The sequence below is a fragment of the Sceloporus undulatus genome, chromosome 1 (assembly GCF_019175285.1).
Source record: "Sceloporus undulatus isolate JIND9_A2432 ecotype Alabama chromosome 1, SceUnd_v1.1, whole genome shotgun sequence".
NCBI classification, from domain to species: Eukaryota; Metazoa; Chordata; class Lepidosauria; order Squamata; family Phrynosomatidae; genus Sceloporus; species Sceloporus undulatus.
This window is the reverse complement of record NC_056522.1, coordinates 361,404,715-361,420,386: the sequence shown is the minus strand read 5'-3', so window position 1 is coordinate 361,420,386 and position 15,672 is coordinate 361,404,715. Positions and strand designations below refer to the sequence as shown.

The 15,672-nt window shown below is 41.0% G+C and overlaps 1 long non-coding RNA gene across 1 annotated transcript; it reads right to left on the bottom strand.

The window, feature by feature from the left end:
* Positions 1-660: 660 nt before the first annotated feature.
* LOC121937340 lies at positions 661-15,309 on the bottom strand. The gene is made up of 4 exons (XR_006105103.1): positions 15,179-15,309; positions 7,076-7,155; positions 2,342-2,456; positions 661-803 (listed from the first exon to the last, which is right to left on the bottom strand). It is a non-coding gene; the product is annotated as an uncharacterized LOC121937340 (long non-coding RNA).
* Positions 15,310-15,672: the final 363 nt, after the last annotated feature.

Below are 15,672 nucleotides of genomic sequence, written 5' to 3'. Positions count from 1 at the left end.
TGCTGTTGCTGTTGCTATTCCAAGGAGAATTTAGGCCTGATCTAGAAGCCAATTTGTTGGTCATTTTGGCCATCCACACAATCCTGAGCACTCTTCCCCAGCACCACATCTCAACAAATGAGTTGATTTTCTTTCACTTCACTGCCCAGGTCTCACTGATATGGACTTATATCTACTTAGATTTTAACTGGATGAGCTTCTTAATATTTTAATTTTATTTAACTGAGGACCTCAATATTGTTTATCTTTGTGTTTTAATACTGGGATCAGTTTAATCTGTGTTTCAGTATGTGTAACTTACGATGCTTTTATGGGCAGGTTTTTCTTTTTTAAAAATTATGGTCCAAAACACATTGCAGAAATAATCCAGTTTAAGACCACTTTAACTGCCGTAGCTTAGTGCTAGGGGATTCTGGGAACTGTAGTTTATTGTGGCACCAGAGCTCTCTGACAGAGAAGGCTAAATGTCTAAAAAAAACCCTCCAATTCCCCAGATATCCCTAGCATTGAGCTTGGTCAATTAAAGTGGTCTCAAGCTGACTTATTTCTGCATTGTGTTTTGGACCTATGTGAAAAATCATCTTGCACCCCACTCATGGCAGAAAGTTGAGTTAATAAATTGCAATAAAAGAGCAGAACTAAATAAATAAAAGAGGAAATTATTATTATTATTATTTTGGATGAGACCTTTCAGGAACCACAGTGAACATGTCAGGGCCATGCTGGCTGGCTGGGAGCAGTCCTTGGAACTGAAGTTCAAAAAAGATCTGGCTTGAAGTAAGAGAAGTAGTACGCAATCCCACCTTGAGAGGGCAGTGGAAAGAGCATTAAATCCAGAGTGTGAGATTACCTAACTCCAGTTCTGTTTTTAAAGTTAGTTTAGAGCATGCTCTTGGCGATAGAATTTATTCATTGAGCTTGAGAGACAAGGGCCCTTACAGAGACATTTTTGGAATTCTGTTCTATTTGTGAAGTCCTGTTGCTTGATCAACCACCAAAAGGCATTCAAGAGCACTTGAGTCCAGCTTGTACTTTGTGGTTGCATATCTTAAGTTATTTCGGCTTGCTTGTTTTAAATCTCTTCTTTCTCTCTTTTTCTCTAAAACTGTTGCTACTGATGCTGAGTTTTTGAGAAAAGTGTCTCCTAATGCTTTCTCTCATTTTTAGATACAAGATGTGATCTGTAAATGGAGGCCAACTAGTTTTCACAAACAAAAAAGTCAATTTTTTTGAACTGGCAACAAGGTCAAGCATCGCTAATCTACTGCTATGGCTGGCTCCAAGACATTTTGTTGCCTGAGGCAGTGTAGAAAATGGTCCTATCTAAGTCAAAAGGCAAAGTACCATAGCCAGTCAAATTATTTTGGCACATGGGAAAGGAAATTCCATAAGCATCTTGATCCTTCTCTGGCAAGTAAATAACTAATAATTTGTGAAGTCGAAGGCTTTCATGGCCAACATCCATAGTTTTTTGTGGGGTTTTTGGGCTATGTGGCCATGTTCTAGAAGAGTTAATTCCTGAAGTTTTGCCAGCATCTGTGAAGATGCCAGCCACAGATGCTGGAGAAACGTCAGGAAGAAACTCTTCTAGAACATGACTACATAGCCCAAAACCCCCACAAAAACAACTAATAATTTCCTTTCTCCTCATGAGATCCCACATCTCCTTCTTGAGGTAGCTACAATATGCTACCTAATGATAGAATTGTCCCTCATTGCTGGAACTTAGAAACCCTTCTGTACCCTTTAAATGGCTACTATAATTGGAAACCTGCCCTTCACATTGGAAACCTGCCCTGTTCCACTATACCCATAATGTCAACTTAGCATACCTTCCAAGTGTCCCAGTTTGCCAAGGTCAGTCCCAACTAATCCTTTGTCATCCTATTTTTTTCAGTTGCTTTTAAAATGTCCTAGTTTCTTTCTCCTCTTTCTACTTTCTTCCTTCATTTTCAGCTTATTCCAATTTCTGCAAACTAAATTCAATGTGCAAAAGTAGTTTGTACTGAATTAACTCAGCAGTGAGGAGAGCAGTGGAGGGAGTGGGATCTTGCTTTCCCCAAAAGACTCAGACAAAAGCAAACTGATGCAGCTTGGAGCTTTTATATTCTTCTTCATAAATTATGTTTGCCATCTTCATCACTGTCTGATGATGCTTGGCCCAGTCTGTGTAAAGTATTGGGAACAAATGCCTGTTGATACTTCCATGGGATTGTTTTTCTTACACGGATCAAATCTTGGCCAAACACTCTTGTCTGATTACCACCTGCTGTGCTTAAGTCTATGTTTTTAAAATTTCAAATTAAAGTTGGGGATAAGGATTTGGTCCATTCGCACTCACCTGAAAGTAGGGGGGAAATGAACAATATTTCACAATTTTTTCAGATTCTTGAATGCGCACATCTGTTTTAAGAAGCCATTAAAGTCTACCAGTTTCCTTTTATTTTGTCAAGGAGCTGTTGGAGTAAAAATAACAAAGAACAGAGATAAAAGGAAGTTTAAATATATGAACGGCCTCTCAGCTCCAGGGATTCCTGGATGTGACTGATCATCCTATTTCAATCTGGCTTCAGGCCTAATTAAAGGATGGAGACATCTTTGGTCACCTTGGCAGATGACAACCTGAGAAAGTCCCCATCACTAACACTTGCCCTGCTTTTACCCTTTCAACTCTATCCTCAAGTGTATAAGGGATAGGGTCCCAAGCGTCTCCATAAACTAGTTCCAGTATTTTGAGTAACATGTATGTAAGGTGACCAGATGTCCTAGCAGTAAAGGAGGACAAGGGTCTGCAAAATGTAGGACACTCAAGAAAAATGTAGAGCATTACAGAATTAAAGCTAAAAAACACTAGAAACATTAGTATAAACATAAATTCATGCTTTTTAGTCATGCTGAAAATGGAGGGTGTTTTGAAATTCCTCCTGGACAGAATACTGAAGTGTAGGTCATGGCCTGGAAAAGGAGGACCCCTGGTCACCTGCATGTATGATCCTGGTGGCACAGTGGTTAAATGCCAGTACTGCAGCAAAAACATTGTGAGTTCAATTCCAGAGGGATCCAGGTTCACTCAGCCTTCCATCCTTTCATAGGTTGGTATAATGAGTGCCCATCTTGTTGGGGACTTTTGTCTTAACAGGTTGTAAACTGCTTAGAGACTGCTTAGTTCAGTATGAAGCAGTATAGAAACATAAATGCTATTGCTCTTGTGTGTTCTTCTTTACAGCTTATAGTAATCAATCCAGTCACAGTCAATCACTGTGAAACAAACAGTAACTTTTATTGAGACTCATATAGAAATAAAATATCTTGTGTGAGTTAACTTCAAGCTTGGTATAGTTACATTAAAACCAAACACTTGGCAGGCTTTTAACACTCTTTAGCCTACTTCCTTTTCTCTTAGACAGACTGGCAACCAGACCCTGACTAGACTAGACTAGACCAGACCAACTGACAAAACTGACTCAACTGAACTCTGCATTTTTAATTTTCCCTTCTTAGTAGGAGGCTCTGTAGTAGGAGGCTCTGCCCATCAATCATAGCTGTGTTAAGTTTTGCTCCTCTTGTGATGTCCCTTGCTTGGCAACCAGTTGTCAAGCTGCTCTTAAATCCAACATAGCCAGCTTCTAAAAGCACTTCATCACAATATTTATCTTTTCTTTCCATCTGATTCCAAGGAAGCTATTTCAGCACTAAACCATTGTCTGCTCTCAGTATTGGACTGGATGAGAATGAACAAATTGAAACATAATCCAGACAAGACAGAGGTCATTCAAAAGACCAGTGAGGGGAATAGGGATTCAGTCTGTGCTGGATGGAGTTACATTCCCCCTGAAATTTCAGGTTTGTAGCTTGGCTGTACTGGGGAGGTGGGCTGAAGGTCTGTTTAAACAAAAAGGTCATTGTCTGCTGGTTTTTACCAGAGGGGGGCCAACCAAATCTCCATTGGGAAGGAGTAGTGTAGCTAGAAGCAGCCACCGAGAAGGCTGTCTCCTGTCTCCTCACCAGGATCTTTTGCTCAGGCTAATGTCTCACTCTGCCTAATGTTGGTGCCTGAGATGGGAGGTTTAATTTCCCTCTACCTTCTATGGCTGCTATTGACCTCATTTCCTTCCTGCATCTTTGCATTTCATTTCCATCAGCATGAAAATGGCATCGATAGTGGCATTTTAGAAGCCATACCTAAGCATTCAAAGGGATCTGGTAGTCCCTTTGAGACTAACTGTGCAAAGGAAGTTGTAGTATAAGCTTCTGTAGATTTGGGTTGCATCTGCACTGCAGAAGTAATGCAGTTTGACACCCTTTAACTGTCATGGCTCAATGCTATAGAATCCTGGGATTTATAGTTTGGTGAGCCACAAGAGCTGCCTGACAAAGACGGCTAAATATCTCATAAAAGTACAAATCCCAGAATTCCTTACCATTGAGCTATGACAGTTAAAGTGAGCTCATGCTGCTTTATTTTTGAAGGGCAAATAAGGCCTTGGCCTACATCCTCAGATGCATGAGGCAGTAGACCAAGTCTACTTGCATCTGAGCAAGTAGACGAAGTCTACAAAAGCTTATGCTACAACTTCTTTCACACAGTTAGAACCTTATCGCATGATAAAAGGAAGCTGAGATGCAGCAAAAGAGAATCGGCTTTCTCCTTTACTCACCACATGATGTCATAGTACTTCAATTCTCTTCCAGAAGGAGATGGAAGCTTCACTGGCTACTGGTTCGCTTCCGAGCACTATTCAAAGTGCTGGTTATGATGACCTATAAAGCCCTACATGGCTTAGGTCCAGACTATTTGAAAGACCGTATCTCCCCATATGAACCACCCAGAGCCCTAAGATCTTCAGGAGAAGGCTTTCTCTCGGTCCCACCACCATCCCAGGCTCACCTGGTGAGGACCCGAGAGAGAGCCTTCTCCGTGGCTGCTCCTTCCCTGTGGAATGCCTTTCCACAGGGGGACTAGGCTGGCCCTCTCACTGCTAGCCTTTTGTAGGCAGGCAAAGACATTTTTGTTTAAACAGGCCTTTTGAGATCTGGCAGGCTTGGTTTTATTGGTTTTATTGGGAGACGAGAGGGTTGGACTTGGACTTTTTAATTTTAACTCTGTATGTTTTTTTTAAAATTATATTTGTAATTTTTATATTTTTATGATTTTAATTGTACAGTTTTAACTTATGTTTATATATGTTCACCGCCTTGGGCCCCATCTTGGGAGAAAGGCAGAATATAAATAAATAAATAAATAAATAAATAAATAAATAAATAAATGGTTGTAAAAGAGTATCTTTTGTCATACTGGTAAAAGTCATTTGGAAAAATGCACAGTTTTACCACCATCTTCCTCAGGAAGGAGAATGGAAGTACTGCAGCGGCATGCAGAGGGGCAAGGAGAAAGCTGCTTCTCTTTCACTGGTGTCTTGGCTTTCTTTTGTCATGTGATAAGGTGCTTAGTCTCAAAGGTGCTACAAGAGCCTTTTGTATACTGATATTCTAGACTATGGCCCTGTGCAGACCGGCCATTAAGGCCGGACTGGGGGCGGAGTTGGGGCATAGCATCCACATGATGCATGCCCTGACTCCACCCCCAGGGTGCCGTGACACTGTGCGCTGTTCTACACCATGTGTGGCATCATGGGGCTCTTCTGGTGCTGCATCTGCACAATACAGCGCCAAAAGGGCACCATAAAGTCGTGGTGGCAGGGCGCAAAAAGGAGCCACTTTTTGTGGCTGCAAAGGCCAGGTCAGGGCCATAGCATGCGGCTTCAATCTGACTGTAAAAGGAGCAGCTGGAAGGTACCCCATTGGGGTTGTCTGCACAGCCCTAAAATGGCTATATCTCTGAATCTGTATCTAAATGCCTAACTTATGGGCCCGAACAGACAGACCAAAATAAAGCTGCTTTGGATCACTTTGGAAGTATGCTATTTAAATGACACACGCATCTTAAGAGGCCAGAAGCTGCACCAAAGCTGCACTCTATTCTTTAGAATTGAGGTGTGACTTTGGCGTGGCTTCTGGCCTCTTAGGATGCATACATCATTTAAACAGCATACCTCCAAAGTGAGCCAAAGCAGCTTTATTTTGGTCTGTCTGTTTAGGCCCTTAAGATTCTCCCCTATCTATGCTTCTCTCTTGGGCTGTCACTCACAGAAAAACATATTGAGAAGCTCCAGGAACTGGCAGCCTTGAGTTTGCCTTATTTTGCCTTGACTTGCAAAGTTATGTTTTCTTTGATGAGCAGCTGTAGAGTTCCAGCAGCTCCTTCTCGGTACATAATTGCAATGATAAATGGCAATAGAGATTTGTGACCACATTTTAGAGCCCGATAAACAACACTCTGAAGAGACTGAAACCACAACTTCCTTTTCCATAAGGAAACACAACCTCTGTGAAGTAAGTGCGACCGTGAGGCTCAGCTTACCAGATTGATTCAAACCTTTTTCAAATAATACTTTACATCCCTGGGGGTGGTGACTGTGCAGATAAGAAAATACAACAACGAAATCAACATTTAGAGTTTATTCCAAAATATCTTGATCTCAGAAACAAAGCTATTCAGTTTAAAGAATTGTCATTTCCCCCAAGTGGAACAGGAATACAATTTGAGCTCAGAACCATACATTTCCTTTATCCAGTGCTAATGTAAGAGCTTACTATGTTGTATTTCTTAATTCAAATTGGTTAGTTTATTCTTGTCATCATTTCTTCCACTCTGTAAATGATATGTATATTTGTGTGTGTTGGCTATCTAGCAGTTCTCTTGTTCTTTCTTTCTTACCCTTGTCCATCTCTATCTTTTTGTTGTTGTTGCTTTTAGCTGAATTTCTATCATAATTTTCTTTTAGAATACAGATTTATCCATGTTGTCATTTTATTTGATTTATATCCTTTTTCTCCCCCAAATGAAAGTCAAAATGGCATACAATATAAATTAAATCAGAACAGCTAAAACAATACAGAGTACAAAAGTTTAAAAAAGCATTAAATCATACATCCAATTAAAATATTAGTTTTAAAATATTAATTTTAAAAACACTTGAAATACATATTGCATACTAAAAAGCAGTGCACCTACTTGCAGATTCCTTTGTAGCAAACAGGGTGAGTTGGTTTGTACATAATGACAAATCAAGGTAGTTGACTTTTTCTGGTTTCCTGAGAATAAGCAGTATTACAAATCAAAGCATTATCTAGTTTCCTAATTTGCTGCTTTCAAACACAAAGCTTGGAAATGACATAGTTACAAGTAACATTGGCGGGGTACAAACCGCCGCTTTGCGGCGCTTCCCTGCCGCCGCCATTTGCTCCGTGCGGGAGCCGCAGCAGCCAAACCGCGCGACTCCCGCGCGGAGCAAAAAAGAAGCTCCATTTCGGAGCTTCTTCTTGCGGCGCCTCTATGACGTCACAAGGCGCCTGGCGCGGACTCGCGACATCATAGGCGCCGCGACACGTCTGGACGCTATGCGTCCAGTACGTAAAGATGGCGGCGCCCATGTAGAAGGTGCGCCGCCATCTTGTACATATAAGATACGTACTAGGGTTAGAGGGGTGCGGAAGCAGCGCCCCTTCCTAACCCTAGTACGTATCCTATACGTACTATATGGCGGTGTGTATCCCGCCATTATCTGCAGCACACTACCTTTGGAATACTAAAAGGGCATCAGTAACACATGGACCTAAATTCTATTAAGTCTCTAGCAGAGTAGACCTATTGAATTTACTGTTGAATGGTAGGTCAACATAAAGGTAAAGTCCATTAATTCAATGGGTCTACTCTTGTGATGGGGGCTAACTGGTACAATTCAGGCTAAGGACTGGAAACTTTGAGTGCAATGTTACTTCTAGAATGCTTTCTTGTGTGTGTGTGTGTGTGTGTGTGTGTGTGTGTGAGTCATTTGCCTCAGAGGAAGGCCAAGGGCAACCCTCTCTGAACAAATTTTGCCAAGAAAACTCTGTGATGGGTTTAACAACAACAACAACAACAACAACAACAACAACAACAACAACTACTACTATTATTATTATTATTATTATTATTATTTCTTATTCGCCTCTCCCCATGGATTGAGGTGGGGAACAACAGTCCAACAAATACACACCAGTAAAAAATGCATATCAATTTAAAAGAACAAACAAGACACATATGTATTAAAGTAATCCACACTTAAAATCACAATTTAACAATCATCAGGATAGCCCTATCAGAAAACACTGGTCTTTAATGCTATTTTAAATTTGGTTTGCCTTTGCTGTAGTTGTTATGTGCCTTCAAGTAATTTCTGATTTGGTTCATCGTAAGTTGGAAATGATTTGAAGTGAAATAATAACAACAAAACTACTATGAGGGTGGTGAAAGAGGCGGTGGAATTGTTCTAAAATTGTTATAGCCTATGTAACAAATAGAGGAAATGAAATCTTTTGTTGATGTATACTGTTCATATAAAAATATGTTTTTTAAAGGAGTTGGGAAGATTTAAGAGACTCTCAAGTGTTTGCATGGCTCCCCAAAGATAGGCCTTAACAATGCTGGAACAAGTCTTCAGACAATGTCTTCCAGAAGCACTGTGTGGATCAACAGCAGTTGCTTGAATGAAAACATTTTCTCTCCTGAGATTCAGCGTGCAGGATGCTTCAGAGTCACCCGTACACACTGATCCTCTCCTGAGTGCAATGCCAAGAATCGTGCAGAAATGTTTCTATCAGGATGCAAAATTTACTACTATGACTTAAAATGTCTTTAGCAATAGTGGGTTGAGGCTTTTAATCATGCAGTCACCCTGCCCCATTTGCAGAGGTTTATGGGATGACATTATTGAGATGACATCAACTTCCACTTGTAACCTTCCTGTGTTTTCCCACTCAGTCTCCCATGCTTTTTTTAATGCACATATACATATTCACTATGTTGAAAGAGGAAAACGAAGAATATCAGTGAAATGTATTTTCTTATTGGCATGGGCTGTGCAGAAAAGTGTCATGTAAACTAAGATATTAAAGAATAATGTGTATGCAAAGGGATCTTGTGGCACCTTTGAAACTAAGGAGATTATCGGGCTACGGGGTTGAGACGGCCATGGTCGATGATCTCCGTCTGGGCATCGACAGGGGAAGTATGTCCCTGTTGGTGCTCTTGGACATCTCAGCGGCTTTCGATACCATAGACCATGGTATCCTTCTGGAGCGCCTGGTAGAGGTGGGGATCGGGGGCACTGCGCTCCAGTGGTTCCGGTCCTACCTCTCTGGGAGGTTCTTTTTTTTGCATACTGATTTTCCAGACTTACATGGCATTATTAAAGAATAATGTGCTACTTTAAAGGCTGAGGACATGAGAATCATTCTAATACTAGAGTTGGAAGAGACCACAAGGGGCATCCAGTCCAGCTCCCTGCTATGCAGGAACACACAATCAAAACACTCCCAACAGATGGCCATTCAACCTCTATTTAAACAAGGAGACTCCACCATTCTCTGAGGCAGCATATTCTACTATTGATCTGCTCTTACCATCAGGAAATTCTTTTTAATGTTGAAGTGGAATCTCTTTTCTTGTAGCTTGAATCCATTTCTGGAGCAGCAGAAAATAAGCTTGCTCCAACCCCAATATGACATCCCTTCAAATATTTAAGCACGACTATCCTGTCACCTCTTAACCTTCTCTTTCCCAGGCTAAACATACCCAGTTCCCTAAGCCGCTCCTCATAGAGCATGGTTTCCAGACCTTTCATCATTGTTGTCATCCTCCTCTGAATATGCTCCACATTATCACACCAGCCTGCTGTCCCACCACAATCCTACTGGTTTAATAATGGAAGCATACGAGTTTGGCATAATTTTTTACCATACTTTGCACCATGATAGCACTTTGGTGATCCATGGTTGCTTGATCTGTTTTCCGCACTGTGAAACACTGACTTCTGGGAGGATGGAGGGGGCACATAGGTGGTCTCAGATGTAAAACACCTCCTTCCTCTCCTGTAATACTAAAACTCAGGAGCATCCACTGAAGCTAAATGATGACATTTTCAGAACAGATAAACAAATATTTCTTCACATAATGTCCGTTAAACTGTGGAATTCACTGCTACAAGATGTGGGGCTTATTATTGTTGTAATTATTATTGAGAGAAAGCATAATACAAATAACATTTGACAAAGCATCAAGAATATTAGCATGTAAACACTGTAATTGCAGAACAAAATAAAACCAATAAAGTATGCTAGTGTTAGGTCTGTGATACTCTGGGGACAGACTCTGGGAATTTTTAATTAGATAGTCCTATTTATTTATTAACAGGCCTTTCCAGAATTGCAGTCACTGAAGTAGGATGTTCCAAAACCCTCTAAAATTGTTCAGATAGTTAATGAAGTGGAACATTTTTTCCCTGCAAAGCTGTCTTCTTTTTGTTCTGTTTTTATATATTTAAAATTTCTGGTTAATTTTCATTTAACGCAGGATCTATAGCAGTTGCTTGAATGAAAACATCATTGGAACCAAAGATGCACATCCTGGTTCTCTACAGTTTTCCAATGTTATGCAATTAGTTTACATGCTAAAACCAGAAGTCGTGAAATCAAATGTTTATTGTGTAGTAATGTCTTGCTGTTCATAAATAAAGAAAACAAAAGCAACTTGTTTTTTTCTTTCTCTCTTGTAATACACAAGATGTAGTGATTTTATGGCTGCCCATTTGGATTTAAAGAGGAACTGGATAAATTCATGAAGAATAGGGCCATCAGAATGCTGGCCCTATATGTTTCCCTTGCTGTATGCCATTGTAGTTAGTGTCTCAGCAGATGAGATGGAGGGTGCTGTTACACTCTTGGCAAAAGTTATAAATGAGGAAGACCACACAAGCTAGGAGAGGATGCAGCAGTTTGCTTTTGCCCAAGCCTACTGGCAAGGCCAAGACTCTGCCCCTGCTGAGTTGAGTTGGAGGCTCTGGAAGATATGATTCATAAAAATTATTTCCCCAGGATTATTAGTTTGACTTGATGTAAGACAGCTTGGCACCTTATATCACAAGGAAATTTGATCTTGGCATTAAAGGGTTTTGAAAGCTGTTTAAATATTTGAAGGGATGTCATATTGAAGAGGGAGCAAGCTTGTTTTCTGCTGCTCCAGAGAAGGATGCAAGCTACCAGGAAAAGAGATTCCACCTGAACATTAGGAGGGAACTTCCTGACAGTGAGGGCTGTTCGACAGTGAATGCACCCCTCGGAGGGTGATAGAGTTCCTCCTTCTTTAAACAAGAGGCGGATGGCCATCTGTCAGGATGCTTTGATTTTGTTTCCTCATGGCAGGGGGTTGGACTGGATGCCCTAGTGGTCTCTTTTCTATGAGATGGCATGGTCTCCAGAGTTGTAGTCCATCCATCACTTAAATCACTACACCATGCTGGCTCTCTTTAACCACAGACAAACCTACTATGGGGTTTTCTTGGCAAGATTTGTTCAGAGGGGGTTTGCCATTGCCTTCCTCTGAGGCTGAGAGAATGTGACTTGCCCAGGGTCACCCAGTGAGCTTCAACAGGGAATCCTGCTCTCCTGAGACATAGTCCAACACTCAAAATACTACACCATGTTGGTTCTCCATCTCTGCCACTACAACTCTAATCCTTGCCTTGATATTGTTTTGGGTTTTAATGTAAAACACTGTTAAACAAACCATGACAATGACGGTCATTGACAAACTTTAAAAACCATTTAGTAAAGGTGATTTTAAACTCATCCTCCTCCCCAGTTCTTTTTGTTACCCTTTGCTCACTTCTCAAATCCCAAAGCTAATTAAAAATTAGGGATTTGAAAATCCTGTATTCTTTTGCAATCCTTGGCCTGCAGTCTCAATTTCTGTTGAAACAATAACTTAGCTTTTGATTCAAGTTGGACATCTTTTGCAGCAATCCTTTTAAAGCACAATCCTATCTCTGTAGTCCAGGCAGCAGTTTCTAATATTCTGTTTTTCTACTCCATAATCGAATCTATATAAGATCAACGAAGTGGAGAGTCTGGTTTTTCCCATTGCACTTTGCTAATTACCAGTATCCCGTCTTATAAGAACTGAATCGCCATGTGAGAAGCAATAGTTGTTGGATGAAACTGAAGAGAGAGTGGGGTTCAAATCTTTACTCAGACCCTGCTCACTGACTGCACTGGATTGATCTGCAGTGTAACCAGGGTTAGGTGCCATTTATGGACTTTTCACACCACACATTTGTAACACCATAGGCCTGTACAGACAGACCAAAATAAAGCTGCTTTGGGTCACACTGGAGCAGCCTTTCTCAAATAGTGGGGTGGGCCCCCCGGGGGGGTGCGAGGCTCCGTAAAGGGGGGCGCGAGGCTCTGTTATGCAGAGGTGTACTTATAACAATTTTATAGACAAATGATATTATTTACAGTCACGCGAGGGGCACGAAATGTTTTCTTCTTCCTAGGAGGGGCATGACAGAAAATAATTGAGAAGCACTGCACTGGAGGTATGCTATTTAAATGACACATGCATCTTAAGAGGTCAGAAACTGCGCCAAAGCATGGCTTTGGGCGGCTTCTGGCCTTTTAGGATGCATGCATCATTTAAACAGTATACCTCCAAAGTGACCCGAAGAAGCTTTATTTTGGCCTGTCTGTATGGGCTCAGTGATCCCACTTTAATTGCCATGGCTCTGTCTTATGGAATTCTGGGATCTGCTGTTTAGAGACAGGTCCCCCAAAGAAGGTACAATATAGTGAGAGGGACCATCACATCATTTTGGCTGGTATAATGCATTAATGTCTTTACAAGATAGAATTCTTTAAGCATCATACACAAGCAGTTGTATTAACAACATTAAAACAGCAGAACAACAAAAATACAGCAAGTACTAGTAAAATCCAAATGCAACATAAAGATTAAAAGGCTCTGTTAACAAAGATTGGTTATAAAATGATGTTGATTTGATGGCCCATATCCCGTTGTTAAGAGTCAGTATGGTATAATGGTCTGACTGTTGGACTGTGACTCCAGAGATCAGGGTTCAGTTCTCCACTTAGCCCTGGAAACCCACTCTTAGCCCCCAAACCCTCATGATAAGTTTGCCTTAGAGTCACCATAATTTAGAAACAACTTCAAGGTATACAACATCATCCTATTGTTAGTATTGACTACAGGACTTCTGTTGAATCAATTAGATGTACCTACATGTTGACTCACCATTGAAGAACTGAGTGAGTCTACTCTGTAGGGACTAATCAATAAGATTCTGATTGATGTCTGAGAATATAAGAAGAGCCTTGTTCTCAAAGAGTCTGAGAACATAAAAAGAACAAAAGAAGAACATAGGAAGAGCCCTGCTACATGAATCTTGAGACCTATCTAGTCCAACATTCTGTACACACAGTGGCCAAACTCCAATGGTTCCAGTTTGGTTGGGACAGTTCCAATTAATCCTCGGTTGTCCTATTTTTTCAGCTGCTTTTAAAGTGTTCCAGTTTCATTCTCCTCTCCTGCTTCCCCCCTTTGTCTCTGCTTATTTCAACTACTGAAAATTGAATTCAAAGTACAGAAGTAGTTTGTAGCAGTACTGTTCAGCATCTTAAAAATGGTACACTGGGATTCAGACCAAATATCTAAGCACTCAGATCCCAGATTTGATGAAATCTGTCCGTTTGGTTTTGTCGACATGGACTTTAAAATCAATTACTCCATCAATCAATAAAATTCTCAACTATTTTCCATATTGAATATGAAGAATTTTGTGAATTTTGTTAAATTCTTTTCAAATCAAAACTAACAGACATTCTCATCCATCCCTAAGGCCTATTTACCAGCCTGAGAATACAGTTTAGAAAAGTAGGATTCCAGTTTGTGGGATATTCATTTACTACTAATAAGTGAGTTATTTATTTCATTTATATCCTGCCTTATCCCCTCCAGTTAGGCAGCATACACAGCTCTCTTCTCAACCCTTCATCTTCCAAAAGACCCTTTGGGGCTGAGAAAGATGGGTCCAAAACCAATGCAAAAACAATCCAGTTTGAGAGATTGCTTTAACTGCCCTGGCTCAATGCTAGGGAATTCTGGGAACTGTAGTTCTGTGAGGGATTTAGCTTTGTTTGTCACAAAGCTCTGGTGCCACAATAAACTACAATTCCCAAGATCTCCTAGACCTGAGCCGGGGGAGTTAGTAGTCTCAAGATGGATTTTTTTTATGCAGTGTGTTTGGATCAGAGTAATTGCAATTTTGTTATTTCTCCATGGACGGGGGCGGTGGGGGGAGGTTATCATAGAGGTAGGTGTTAGATTTCCTTCGGCAGAGAGAATAGCAATATTCCAGTTTCAACTGGGAAATGCCATAAAACGAAAGGATTAACCGTTCCTTGCTTCCTTTCACCTTGTCACTGTAGTCCCAATTGCTGTCTCAGCTTGTGGCTGCCAGTAATTTAATTCAGTTTTTTTGGTCTCAACTACAGGATATCCCCAGTCACTAATATCCCATATCTCACTTCATTTGGCTTTTGGGCTTCTGACTGGAAGGGTGTGTGTCAAGAGAAGGGGAAAACAAAGTGTTGACTCAAGCTTAACAAAGAGCAAGCCTTGCGCCAAAGCCTTTTTTGGACTTCTACTGTCAGAATTCCTAGCCAGCTATTGGGGGAACTCTGGGAGTTATAGTCCAAGAGGAACTTATTCTGGCAGGATCTTAAATAAATAGGGCCCCAAGGAAGGAGCATCTATGTCTCCTTTCCGTCTCTTGTTAATTCTGCAATGCTGTAGCCAAGTTGTGTAACTTGTGGAGAATGACAGAAGCCAGCAAAGTAAAATTGGGTTTTGCTGATTTCTGTGTAAAATAAATAGCATCAAACTAGAAGATGGAGGTGGTGTGAGGAAAGGGTTTTCTAGCTCACGGAGACAAAACCATTTTTGTAGCCAGTCAACTAACCTGAAGACGTTGGGTTGGGGGGAGGCTAGAACCACTCTGCACTGGCTCACTGCAAACTACACTCAACTAGTGCTGAGCTGCTAAGTGTACTTTGGCATCCTCTTCTCAGGGTTCAGGGTGAGTGCCCATCTCAGGCACCCCTAAAAAGTGGTCCTGTGGTGGCACAGAGCCAGTGACTGAGGGGCCATGCACACTACACTATAGATTGGATCGCAAACCAGTTTATAAGTGGGTAATTCCCACTGGTGCCGGTTTTTGCATACCTGAACTGAGGTGGATTCGGGGCAAATCCCCTTTATCGCAGGTGTTCTGAAAGCAGGTTTTTTCCCGTTTCTTTTTGGAAAACCTGTTTTTTCCATGGTGCTAGGAAATGTGAACTTGTCCCCGATCCTGCTTGGGTCATTTAAAGGGCGAGAGATAAAGTTCAGAGGGTGGGCAGTTGGGCGGTACATGTCTCTCCTCTCGCAGCCAGTCACTTGGCAAGTGCCATTTTTTGCAAGCGCTGGGTGCCAATTTAATTTCCTGCTCCTCAACTGTTGTCCGTGTAATCCCTTTACTCCTGCAACAGGGGAACAATGCTAGAATTTATTTTATTTTAAAGTTTGTGATAGAATATGTGAATTTTTGTGCTACCACATATTTGTTTTCCTTTCACTTTCTCCTGCCACTGCAGCCAAAAGTTCATATATGCACTTTTTTCTCGGATGTTGCTGGAGCTGGCATTTGGGGTTTTGAATGTTTTATTTTTTGAAAAAAT